This window comes from Bactrocera oleae, chromosome 2, assembly GCF_042242935.1.
Source record: "Bactrocera oleae isolate idBacOlea1 chromosome 2, idBacOlea1, whole genome shotgun sequence".
NCBI classification, from domain to species: Eukaryota; Metazoa; Arthropoda; class Insecta; order Diptera; family Tephritidae; genus Bactrocera; species Bactrocera oleae.
Window position 1 is genome coordinate 51,740,396 of NC_091536.1, and position 12,496 is coordinate 51,752,891.

The following is a 12,496-nucleotide window of genomic DNA, read 5'->3' on the forward strand; positions in this document are numbered from 1 at the left end:
AATGTTACCCAAAAATTGGGTCAATACGACCCCTATCTCTGATATACCTAATATAAGATTTTCAAACATCCGGTTGACCTACAACCATATTTATCAGTCAATATGTAAGATATCTTAGCAAAATTAACTGAATTTACTCTACGACTTATCCCAACTCCCTAATAGTACATATGTATATTGATTTTCGTTATTCTAAAAAACCTTATGCCGAACATGTTATTCAATGTGTGAGTTATATACTCGTATTTATAAAATTGCTTGAAAATATGCTCTCAAGTATACCTTAGCAATGTCAAAATTATTTCAATGTCATCCCTATTTCTGTTCCCAATATAGCCTGTATAATAGTTCCCGCTTTCCACCTGACAAACTGTGTGATACTTGAATTAAATTAAATACACAAATTTTTTTCAAAATTGTGTGGGAATATGAATAAAATTGGTTGAAACCTCATATCCCTAGTACAATGAATTTCGATCCTCTGATTGACGTTTCCAGATCAACTCATTATATTAAGTTTAGTTGAGTTTATATCCCAAATATCTCATGTGAAGATGATTTTAATATAATTTTAGCTGACGCGAAGTAAAATATAGCAGTAAAGCGAAGCGAGTCTAAGACCTATATAATATTAGGTGTAGTAAAAAGAAATCCATTATTTTTGCATGAAATTGAATGCTTTAATTATTACTTTTCCTATCGGGTTTTTGTGAAATGTTTAGGTCCTGGACAATCTTAATCGATGTTCGGACTCGGCCATTTCCATTATTTGATCCATTTTTTCGATCATTGGTCTTTCAGAGCGAGGTGCATCTTTGACATCGAAATTACCGGAACGGAATCGACGAAACCAAAATTGCGCATGATTGGCTGTTGCGGTATCAGGACCATAAACGCTATTCACATTTTCAGCCACCTGGCTTACGATTTCGCACATATCAAAGAAAAACTATAATATATAGCTATTTTCTCTTTGCTAGTGTCCATCTTTGACGCGCGTTCAAACAAAACTGAATCAACCAATCACCAAATTGTGAGAAACGTTTTTTAGTACGAAATGCCATTTTTCTAGCCGAACCAGATCTAACTTATACAACGTGATATACAGATAAATAACGCCATTTATTGAAAAAATAAATGCCTTTTTTTCTTCGAATATAAGGTGGCGCACGAATCGTGCTAAAAAATAAACTGTAATAACTTTTTTTTAATCAATGCATTACATTTTTTTTGTTGTATAGAAAATTTTATTTTATTCTATATAATTAATTTTTTTTTTTAAATTATTGACCGTAAATGACCTTCATGCTCAGCCACGCATATGCGACACCTAATTAGAAAATTATTTATTACGGCGTGAAGGGTTAAAGTCGGGATTTCCTTAATTATCGACATAATGGCCTGCTTCAATTCAATCAAAATTCTGGGTTTTGTTTTGTACACCTCTTGCTTGACATAATCCCATAAAAAAAAATCTGGTGCAGTCAGGTCAGGTGGCCTGGGGGGCCAGCGGAAAGTGGATTATATTATATTAATTTGTTTTAAAATTTTCGTTGGTGCTCCGCAATAACCGGCCCGGCTATGTGTGCAGTTGCTCCATCTTACTAGAACCAAACGCCATTACAAGATATACGTCTTCGGCGTAGTTCTAGGTAAAAAAAATCATTCGACTCGTTTAGTGTGAAGATCCGTCTCGCGGACTATTTCTGGATTTATTTCTTTCCATATATGGCAATTTTGCTTGTTTAGGTTTCGGTTTAGATCAAAACGGGTCTCATCATACATAAACTGGCAATTTATCAAGTTATTTTCTTGGCCATTTCAATCATTTTTGACGAAATTCCAGGCAAATTGGCAAATCTAGAAGTCTTAAAGGGCTTGTTATTTGAACGTTGTTCGGAAGCTGGTTTAAATATTCATGACTTATCCGTTTTAATGACCGTCTACTAACTGTAAGTTGCGAGTCGAAAATCTTGGATTTGCCTGAATTAAAGATGCGACAGCCACGATTGTTTCTTGAACACGAAAATACGGATCTCGATGGTACGGTCTTCTTGCGATACTTCCAGATTCGGCAAACATATTTACCAACCTCATAATGGTCTCGGTGGAGTGCCGCCAAAATCCCGTCTGAATTCCCTTTGGACAGAAATTGCGGAGTGCAAAGCACTGGATTAAGTATTCCCCCAACTGATAGTATTTTCCCTGCTTTGATCCTTACACCAGAACTTAGCCCTTCCTTACTTTTTATACTCTCGCAACCTGTTGCTACAGAGAGTTAGATATAGGGTTATATATATATAAATGATCAGGATGAAGAGACGAGTTGAAATGACTGGGTGACTGTCTGTCCGTCCGTCTGTCCGTCCGTCTGTCCGCCCGTGCAAGCAGTAACTTGAGTAAAAATTGAGATATCTTTATGAAACTTGGTAGACATGTTTCTGGGTACCGTGAGACGGTTGGTATTGCAGATGGGCGTAATCAGACCACTGCCACGCCCACAAAACGCCATTAATCAAAAACAAATAAATTACCATAACAAAGCTCCGCAATAAGATGTAAGACTGTTGTTTAGTAAACAGGATCAAATTAGGGAAGGGAATCTACAGTTAAAATTTTTTTTTTAAAGTAGGCGTGGTCCCGCCTCTAATAGGTTTAATGTGCATATCTCCTAAACCGCTAAATCTATATTAACAAAATTCACTGAAAGCAAGTGTTTTTAGAACCTCCACCAACAGTGTGAAAATAGTTGAAATCGGATGGCAACTCCGCCCACTCCCCATATAACGGTACTGTTAAAAACTACTAAAAGCGCGATAAATCAAGCACTAAACACGCCAGAGGCATTAAATTTTATCTTTGGGATGCTATGAGAAGACTTTATAGGAACCGCGTTCAAAATTAAACAGTGGGCGTGGCACAGCCCACTTTTAGGTGAAAACCCATATCTTGAGATCTCCTTAACCGATTTCAACCAAATTCGGTACTTAACATTCTTCATTCATATTTCTATGTTATAGTGCAAAAATGGGCGAAATCGGACTACAACCACGCCTACTTCCCATATAACACCATTTTCAATTCCATCTGATTCTTTCACTTTCCACTATGCATATCAAGCAACAATGATTATATCGGGGTAAAACTTTGCGTGAATAATACGTTTAAAGTGTGCCACCTTGTGACCAAAAATTGTCTAAATCGAACCAAAACTGTTCAAGCCCCTAAGTACTAAATATGTGGACCCCAGTGCCTATAGTTCACCTTCTACCGAAAATATCAGCCAATCCACAAAGAAATCTCAAACGAGTATACCATTTGACTTTGCGAGAGTATAAAATGTTCGGTTACATCCGAACTTAGCCCTTTCTTACTTGTTTTAATATAAAGTTTTCCAACGCCTTGTGTATATTTTGCAACTTTGTACTTTCAAAGCTAGAATTTGCACTTTTTTGCCGGTGTAAATGCTGTACTTTTTCGGTTTTGATGTTTAATACACTAAAGGGTGAGTTTCCCTCTCTTAGATTATTCATTATACGAGTATCGCGCAGTATTACACTTTATCTATGTCTTCAAAAATAGCGGTAGAATTTAGTAGGATGTAAGATCAATCCAAACCAGCAAACTATTCACAAGTACTTATACCATGCTTTCGATATAAGTGCAACGAATACTCATCGAAAGGGTCATGTAACCAAGCAATCCAATAAGTAAATCGAAAATGTAAATAAAATTTTATATGGTATCCATTTAACTCTTGACTCAGCGTTGTTCCAACTTCTATAACACCATTTGACACCAACCATTAGCCAAAATCATTACATGTTATATGGCTAATGAAGGCTTAATTTCACCCTTTTTAGCACCTGGCCGTACTATTACAAGAAAAATACGTCCCCTAATTTTATTAAATAGGTTATTCTAACATTTATATTGGGCCTTATCAAAACATAATTAATATTTTATCGCGTACCGCCAATATATACCATATATACAAAAAATTCATACTAAATTTCAGTTAAATTAGTTGAATAGATTTGCGTTTTTTGATGTTAAAAACTGCTTGAAAACTTATGTACCGATTTCGATAATTTTTGGTTAAGAGATAGATTACATTGAAGGCCATTTTTGTAAAGTTTTATTCCGATTTCTTCTTTGGTGCTTAATTTTTATATTGTAAAGGGAAAGAATCAGATATAATTGTGTTAGGCATATGACTTTAATTTCATTAAAATATGGTACATATTAAATAAAATAAACTGTTTAAAAACAGCTAGAAAGTCGAAGGGTTTACCCAATTATCAACCATTTTGAGTTGAGCGGAAGCTTAAGTTGTGTGTGTTTGTAGTGTGATTTCGTACATTTTCACAACTTAATACAAGTATAATAATGACGGAACCATCTTAGGCACCAAATGTGGTTGAGTTAATTTGAGCTATGAAATTTCATCTAGAAGTGATAGGTGCCACGGCCACTGGCCAATCTTTAAAATGACCGTACCATCTCGGTTGTAACATTTAATGCTTCTGGGGTCTTTTGTTAAGAAGTTATCGCTTTTTCAATATCTTTTGACATATTCTTTAAATGAGGGTGGCAATGTTTATCACCTTATTTCTCATTTATTCACAACGTATATAGAGGAGCTGGAAAGACTTGCTACATTAATGGTTTGTGAAATATAGAGGCAGGGTCACGCTTTTTAAAAAGTTTAAAACTACAGATGCACCTCCATTCTTTGATTGCCTGCACCAAATTTCAGTTTTGTATCGTAATTTGTGGCTTAGTTATAGGGCTTTACAGGTTTTCGAATTTATTGGCGTGTAAATTGTTCAATTTTGTGTCCATAAAATTTTGTTTTAATAAGTACAATAACATTTGAAACCGTTTTCTATCAAAATAAGTTTTCATGAGAAAATGATACCTCAATTCACCCAAAGTTAGTTAAGAACTCTACATACCCCCTGTTACTGGTGATTTCGTCTAATCAGTAAATAACTCATTTGACATAATGAATGCAAAACTACCTCATCTCAAACCGAAAAGGCCTTGTCGAATAGAGTATAATACAAGTTAAGCCGTTATGAGAAGTACACGTAAACATTTTAAATTATAATTAATAAACAATTAATCGAGTTAGATATAGGGTTATATACGCGTTGAAATCCGGGTGACTGTCTGTCCGTCCGACGGCCGGCTGTGCAAGCTGTAACTTGAGTAAAAATTGAGATATCTTTATGAAACTTGGTACACATGTTTCTTGGTACCGTTAGACGGTTGGTATTGCAGATGGGCGTAATCAGACCACTGCCAGATACAGGATCACATTAGGGAGGGGCATTTGCAGTTTAAAATTTGGTTTAATAGTGAGCGTCATCCCGCCCTCTAATAGGTTTACTGTGCATATCTCCTAAACCGTAAAAGCTACTATAACAAAATTTACTGAAAACAAATGTCTTAGCACCTCTATATCGATAGTGGGAAAATGGGTGAAATCGGGTGACAACCCGCCCACTCACCATATAACGGTACTGATAAAAACTACAAAAGCGCGATAAATCAAGCACTAAACAAGCCAAAGACATTAAATTTTATATCTCGGATAGTATGAGATGATTTTATAGGAACTGCGTTCAAAATTAAACAGTGGGCATGGCACCGCCCACTTTTAGGTGAAAACCCATATCTTGGGATCTGCTTAACCGATTTCAACCGAAATATTGTACATGTTTCTATGTTATAGTGTGAAAATGGGCAAAATCGGATTACAACCACTCCTATTTCCCATATAACACTATTTTAAATTCCATCTGATTCTTTCACTTTCCACTATGCAAATCTCGCAACAGTGATTGTATCGGCGTAAAACTTTGCGTGAATAATTCCACCTTGTAACTAAAAATGATTATATGAGAACTTGACCTCGCCCCATATAACTAATACCAGGATTTTCGAACATTCGTCTGACTTTACTCCATATGATTGGTGATGGTATGTCAAGTACCTTAATGAAACAGTGGAAGCATTTTATTAGTCTGTAGCATGTTAGTAGTATGTGGTATTGGTAGATAAGAGGCTGAAACTTCATAAAATACATTTCAAAAATTATTGTTTTTTGTTAAAAATAATTAACCAAAAATGGTACCATATTCAGCATATTATAAATTGTAAGAAATGTAACAGTAATAGAGTAAAAGTAATCTTAAATGTTCTTTCTTTTTAGATAACTGCAAAAGTTATTCCAATTGTTTGATGCATTTCGCTGAAATCCTTAGGGAGAACTCACTTGTAAGATTGTATTAATAGTACAAAAGATTGTGAGGTACTTATGTATGTACCAATTTGTACACGTAATTATTTTTTCTATCTTTTCACAATCTGAGTTTAAATAAAAAACGCCAAATACTAGTTTTGTAGTAAATGAAAGGAATAACATTAACTTGAAATATGCATTCATACATACAGTTTTACGTTTGTATGATTATGAGGAAAAGAGAACAACTGTATGGCAAACTTTCCAACCGCACCACTCATTCAATGAAGCGTAAACTGGCAGGCAAACTACACAACAAAATTGGAGAACCGATGTTATGAAGTGAGCAGCTTGTTGGAATTTGATGAATCCACCAAACAGAAAGCAAAATATAAACAGTAGTATGTAAGATAACCAGCGATTCCGAGTACGAGAGCGAGCGGGAGTACATTCATTTCTCACCCAAATCGATTTCGTGTGTATCCCTTAACATAATGTTTATTTTCATTGTGCAGTCTTTTGATGAAGTGTTGACTGTCGACATTTCTTTCATGTTCATAAGTATGTACAATGTACATATATATATATAAATTTTTCATGTGACCGTTTGCTGTGCTTTGCCGCTCCCTCATTCGTCATTCGTTCACTAGGCGTCTTGGGTTTTTTTCAGACGCAGTTCGTTTGCCATTACAAGTTGAGCCTCGTAGTGGCACAGACAAGCTTCTCGCAAAACAAACAGATTAGGCATAAAGCAGCAGCGGTCAATAAATGGAGTAATATTTCATTTATTTGCACAACAAGAAAGCATAGTGAATTTTAGATAATAAAAATATAATGATTCATTAATGAAAGAACTCAAACTATTCGCAAAAAGGCATCATCCGTTGCCGCAATCAAGAGGAATGTGAACATTAAAAGTGACCGTATTTACAGATAATTGTATCTTTATTCAAAAATTCACACGAATCATAAACAAATTAATTAATTTAAAATTTGAAATATATTATTGAATTCAATACCTATTAATGTGTTTTATCAAACTTAATAGGTGAATTTTACGTAGTCTTCAGAAATTTCCTTTTCTGTATCTAGATATGTCAGAATCAGCAGAACAATATGTACTGTAAACAGTAGAGTAACTTTAACCTCGGTAGAAAATGTCACTGTCTTCGAAATCGTTTTCCATTGCCTACCTAACATACATTCCATAAGGCTTATGGTCCACTTGCTTTGGATTAAACTACTCGTTGCAGTTTGAGAGCTGCTGCACTAACCACGGAAAGGTTTTGAACTTCGCTATGATACCGACGGGATTATATTTCGCCTTGTAGTAAGCCTGGCGTGTTTGTAATATGTACGAGTATAAATGTATGTATATGTTTCAGCGTCATACAAGTAAAAACCCATGTACACTACAATGATACATGAAGATGTGCATACTTAAATATTATAGGAGCTACTTCTGTCTGTTATGTCTTATCTAAACATTATTTTAACTATGTAAGGCAATGGACATACATATAATATAAATAGCACATTTTTTTAAGAGATCTTTCTGGTGTTACAGTGTCGTAAATGCTTTTAATACCATATATGTATAACAAGTTTCGGATTTTTTCTAAAGGTTTATTCTTCGTATTCTATGATAGTACAAACTGAAGTTACAATTCATTGTTAAAAAAAAAATAATGATCAAAATATGAAAGCTGTGGTGTAATGAGCTGGACACATAAATGGGCATAAAAAATAGGCACTAAATTATGCACTAAAAATGCATTTTTTTTAACGTTGGTCCGTACAAATATTATTACTATTAATATTATGTACTGTAGCCTTTATTTTTGATGACACTTACTATCTATCTATCTTTGTTTATGTCAGTTAATTTGATAATCAAATTTCAATCAATAATATCTTTTAAGCGATTAGGTTTACAAAAATATCGTAAGAAACCATTTTGTGGAGCATTAAATTTCCTACAAAATCTTTAATTAAGTAGCAGGAAGCGAGGTTTGAATTTTTCTTTCTGATAATAAGAAAATCTCGGTCAAGTAGGTCCTGTGATATGAGATTTCACCTAAATGTGAGTGGTGCCACGCATATCGTCCAATTCCGACACCAGCTCCCATAAAGCCCTTTTGTGCTATCCTAGGTATACAATTTCATGTATCTGACGCAGTTATTGAATTATCGCACTTTTAGTAGTTTTTAACAAAACCGTTATATTGGGAGTGGGCGTGGTTATCATCCGATTTCATCTAATTCCACGCTGTCGTAAGAGGTGTAAAAATGATTTTTTCTGTGCAAAATTGGGTGATATTGACCAGCAATGAAGGGCAGGGCCATGCCCACTTTTTGAAAATGTTTAGACCACAGGTGATCCTCCTTATCGCGATTCGTTGTACGAAATTACAGTTTCGTTTCTTAATTCGTGGATTAGTTATTGTACTTTATACGTTTTCGATTACTGGTGTTTTGTGGATGTGGCAGTGGTCTGATTACGCTCATCTACGATCTCGTCCTCCTGATTTGACCAAGAAACACATGTTTGGTGATGATATCTCAGTTTTTACTCAAGTTACAGCTTGTACAGACAGATGGACGGACAGACAGTCAACCGGATTTCAACTCTTCTCGTCATCGTGATCATTTATATATACATAAATCTATATCTATCTCGATTAGATTTAGGTGTTACAACCGTTAGGTCAACAAAATTATTATACTCTGTAGCAACACGTTGTAAGAGTATAAAAATTCTCGTAGAAGATATTCTCCGTACAAAAAAAAAATTGACAAAATGGTAGCGTTTTTAAAAAATAATTGAATTTTACCATAAATTTTGGCCGTAACTTAAACTATTTGAAATAGCGATTTGAAATTTTAGTATGTTCTTTTTATATAAATATAACTATCGAAATTCAAAATTTCACACTAGGCGTGCTTCTTAATCAGTAATTTAAACTATTTGTTTATTTTATTAAATCAGTGTGCGATTTAATGAAAGTCTATAAAATCTCGTTAATACACTTGAATATTTTTAATACGTACTGATAGAAATTCAACTCTTATAATTTGCAGATGATTGAATTTACATTCAGTTTATTTTGTTCGGCAAACAGCTCTGTACATTACTCGCCACACACCTTTCTAGATTTGTCTCAACTCCAAAGGCATTCGCTACCTTTTCAATACAAAAATATACATACATAAATGAACAAAGTACATACGCATATTCTTCAAACCAGCCAAAACTTGCTGTTAGCGCCTCACGCACCCCACAACTGACTGCGGTTTCTTTGCCTTAGAACTACTAGTTTTCGTATTGGCTCCTTTTGTTTTGTTGTTGAGGTCGTTAGGTATCCTTGTTTTTGTGAAATGTACATGTTGTTGAAACTGTTCTCGTCATTGCCGCATGGTGCTTCTAGTAGCAGCAAGCGAACTTGTTGTTTTCGTTCACCGACATCTCACGACGTTTTGTGTACACCCAATTCGATGCGAGTTCTTCGTAACCTTTTCAACATATTTGATGACTTAGAGGCGCAATGTAGTTGGTTTGCACTCACCGTCGCTCACTGCCCGTTGTTGATTCTACACCCGATACGATTCAGTAAATTACACTTTTGATTTTTAGTGCCCGTAAAATAATCGTAAATGTCGCCGTTATTGCGACCGAAAGTGCCCATTTACTTTATTCTCGCTCAAATTTTTCCTCAGTGCATCTTGCTACTTGTTCGTTGCACTTGCCATCACTTGCCCCCTCATCGTCATTTTATCCCCGCACACGGCCCGATGCTAAAGCAAGTTTAACTGGATGTGGTGACTGCCGTTGATTGCACCCCTCTGTTGCACTTGTTCTACACTTTATGTGTTAGTTAATAAGTTCCTATCCTTAGTGTTTTGCTTGCTTTCCTTTCTTTCATTCCTCATTTTTTTTAACGTCGATTGAGCTGAACGCCAATGCTTTTATTTTCCCCTCATACTTTTTTGACGTCTTTTGCGTGTGCTTCGTTGGTAACACTGACTTTTGCTTCATTAAATGAACAAGTTGATGCAAGCTCTGCTCGGCGTTGTTTTTTCTTTTTTTTGGTTAGCTACATGTTGCTGTTGATGTTGTGGTCGATGGTAATGGAAATGGCGTCGCACAGTTTCAAGTTATCGCAACTTAACTCTCATTGTAGTTCACAGCATCAGCTCGATGAATTGGTTTTTGGCGATTTTCTTAAATGCTTTTGTTTCATTGCCGGACACAGTTCTTCCCATATTTAGCTGGCAACTTGTTTTGGTTTGCGGAATGCAACTGGTTGCAGATTGTTGCCTTTCTTTTGCTTCGTATGCTATGATCAAAGCATTTTAGCAGTACTCTTTATAATGCTTTATATAGGTATTTAAAACATATTTGAAACGAATATATTTATAAAAAAGTTTTCAGCAACTATTTATTCTAAACAATAGGATAATTTATGATAATAAAGCAATGACTATTTCAAATTAAAACGTTGAATACAATAAAATTTATTTTGCGTTGAAAAAATGGTTAGTAGTTATAAAATGTACAAAAAATGTGTACATACTTATTTCGTATATTAAATATGCCGATTTCAGATTGTGTAATTAACTTTTCTACTATTGAAAACATCTTCAATTTAACACTCAATAATTTCTTGAGCATATCAGAAATGATGTAAATTGGTATTACCATCATAACTGGATCTACTTTGACACATTGAATTTAGGTTCTCCATATGGAGAACATATCTTGGTTTATCGAATCACTTCGGTCTTAACATATTGACTCCTTAAGAAACAGCTCCTTGCCAATCTACTATATCGCCCAAAACCAAAATCTTAAATTTAGTTGGAAAGGCATCCCTACTATGATCGGTGGCGCCACACTAGAGTATTTATAATAAATCATTTTACAAGCAAAGGTGAGCAATTTAGTGACATAGAAAGTTTTTTTAAACGAATAGTAAATGTATGTAATTTTCCGGTACATTTTTGGTTCCTGGTCCTTGTTATCGCTTATTTGTCTACATGTCGGGTATCCTACAAGGCAAGCAGCTCAATATTTGCCACAATAGTAACGCCCTGTTGATAAGAAAAAAATATTATCAACAACAAAAAAGATCATGTTTTGCGGCTGTAAAATTACACAATTCTAATTACATTCTATATAATATATTTCCACATTGTTGTTGTCAAGCAGACAAAATCTAAACGACGCCCAAACAATTTCGGCACTCCACCGTGTAATGAGCAAATTCAGTGTGGCCGTCTCTTTGCATTGACTGTGAAAACAATTGAAGGGTCTTGCTTTGAACAGGCTCGTTAAATATTTTTATGATTTATTACTATGCCCAAACAATATGTATGTGTATACTTACCTACGTATGTGCACGTGTATACCATGCAAGCTATGATGCATTTATGATCATAATTTGCCCTTCAAACGAACACTATAAAAGTACTGAATTCAAAACATTCGCCAACAGATTACAAGAGTCACAGTTTCTGGCACTGAACTAAAGCAAATTATAAGTTATGCGTTCAAGGATTTTTACAAATGAATCTTATTTTTAGATGCGCAGAAATATATTTTTTTATGACACATATTTATGACTTATGAATTATTTAGGTATTTTGAAATGTTTTCTTTTTTTTTATAAAAAAAGATACATATACATACATATGCGTGTCACATAAAATAACAAAAGAACTCTTGGTTTAGTACATACATACATTATTACCTTCTACAAATCAGGCTGAACCACGATGCATTAGTGCTTCTGTTGAAACTGAGTTTATTTTGCTCTTCTTCAACGCTTTGCTTGCAAAGTAATTGCAACTTACGAAAGCTGGGATTAAATTTAATATAATTGTTGTAATATTATTTAGTTTTATCTCCTTTGTTTACTTTATATAAGCAACTGTTAGTTATAATTATATGTATATATATATAATTCACATGTGTAAATATAGATTTTTTGATACATATACATATTTTGTAACTTGATACTATTTGCTTTCCAAGAGAAATATATTTGTTTCACTACACTTCATCCACGACGTCTATAGCTATTTTGAAACTATAGATTGAACTCATTTGTTGCATATGTTTATTATTTATTCAACTTTAGGTACTTGTTTTCTGATGTTCATTACAGAGAGCTGTTGCAACTGCCATTTCGTCACGTAATGATATAAGAAGCCACCATTTTTAAATCTGTTCCACTTGAAATTCTA

The 12,496-nt window shown here is 34.4% G+C and overlaps 1 long non-coding RNA gene across 1 annotated transcript; it reads right to left on the reverse strand.

Annotated features, from left to right (window-relative positions):
* Positions 1-10,663: 10,663 nt before the first annotated feature.
* On the reverse strand, positions 10,664-11,885 carry LOC138859021 (uncharacterized). Its single transcript, XR_011398059.1, has 3 exons — positions 11,638-11,885; positions 11,420-11,541; positions 10,664-11,341 (listed from the first exon to the last, which is right to left on the reverse strand). It is a non-coding gene; the product is annotated as an uncharacterized lncRNA (long non-coding RNA).
* Positions 11,886-12,496: the final 611 nt, after the last annotated feature.